This window comes from Chelonoidis abingdonii, unplaced genomic scaffold (assembly GCF_003597395.2).
Source record: "Chelonoidis abingdonii isolate Lonesome George unplaced genomic scaffold, CheloAbing_2.0 scaffold0538, whole genome shotgun sequence".
NCBI lineage: Eukaryota > Metazoa > Chordata > Testudines > Testudinidae > Chelonoidis > Chelonoidis abingdonii.
In genome coordinates, this window is record NW_027424799.1 from 41,126 (window position 1) to 42,433 (window position 1,308).

Consider the following 1,308-nt stretch of genomic DNA (forward strand, 5'->3'; position numbering starts at 1 on the left):
GCGCGGGATCGATGTCCGCGGCTCGCCATGTCGATTCCGGAACTCCGTTGGTTTTGGTGGAGTTCCGGAATCGATATAAGCGAGCTCAGGGATCGCTATATCCCGTCTAGATCAGACGCGATATATCGATCCCCGAGCAATCGATTTTAACACGCCGATACGGCGCGTAGTCTAGACGGGGCCTGTGAGACTTGGGGTGGGACCTCTGTACTGTGTCCTGGAAAGTCTCCTCTATGTACCTCTGTCTCCCTTAGCTCCTCCAGTTCAGCCACTCTGGTCTAAAAGCTTGTATTCAGTCTCTGAGGGTCAGAAATTGCTTGCAATGAATGCACACACATGCCACCTGCCCACAAGGTAGATAATCATACACGCTACATTCAATGTAATAGATTAGATAGCCTCGACTCTGCTGCTGTGCTTCTGCCTGCATTTATTTTACTCTTGCAGGGGGTTTTGTTTGTTCATTTGTTTTTCTCATTTTTCTATGGTTTTGACAACCAATTCTGAATCTTAGATTCAAAAACATTGTTGCAGTAAAAGTGTTCCTAACCTTAGATGAAATGTGCTTTTCCATCTTCTTCAGAAAATGACGTATGTTTACTAGCTCTCTAGTTTTACACTATTGGAACAAAAAAAGTATCAAAACTATTTGTTTCAATACTTTTGTCACAAATTTGGTTTGTGTAGACATGCTCCCACAAACTGCTTAGTTTTTGTTGAGACCTGCTTTTTCTGGTGGGGGACGGGAGGGAAATACTGAGTCAAACTTTTTAACCAGCTCTACTGTAGAATGAAGACTTCCCCTTAATTTATTGCTATGTATTTAAAAGGAAACTGTCATTTTAAAAGTTAGATATTTACAAAACATGAGTTAAAAGTTGTTTCAGGTATTCATCCTGCCCTTGAATAGCCCTGCCAATTTGTCATTTTAAAACCACATTTTCCTGTTGTGTAAAGTTTCTTTAGCTTTTCACATGATAAGAAGGAAGAAAGAACCAAAGAAATTCAGTATTTAACAGACCCAAACCAGTGGGGAACAGGAGTCTGGTCGAGGGCAAATATACTGGTCACTGGATGAGTAGCTTTCTGTTCCCTGAGTGACCAGAGCAGGGGCTGCACTAGAGGAATCAGGAACCTGCTACAACCGATTCAGGCAGACAGGCTGATACACCTGCAGCCAATCAAGGCAGGCTAATCAAGGCACCTGGGTTTAAAAATGGGCTCACTCCAGTCAGGTGAGGGGGAGCCAGAGGAGAGGAAGTGTGTGTGAGGAGTTGGGAGCAAGAGGTGCAAGAAGCTGAGAGTGAG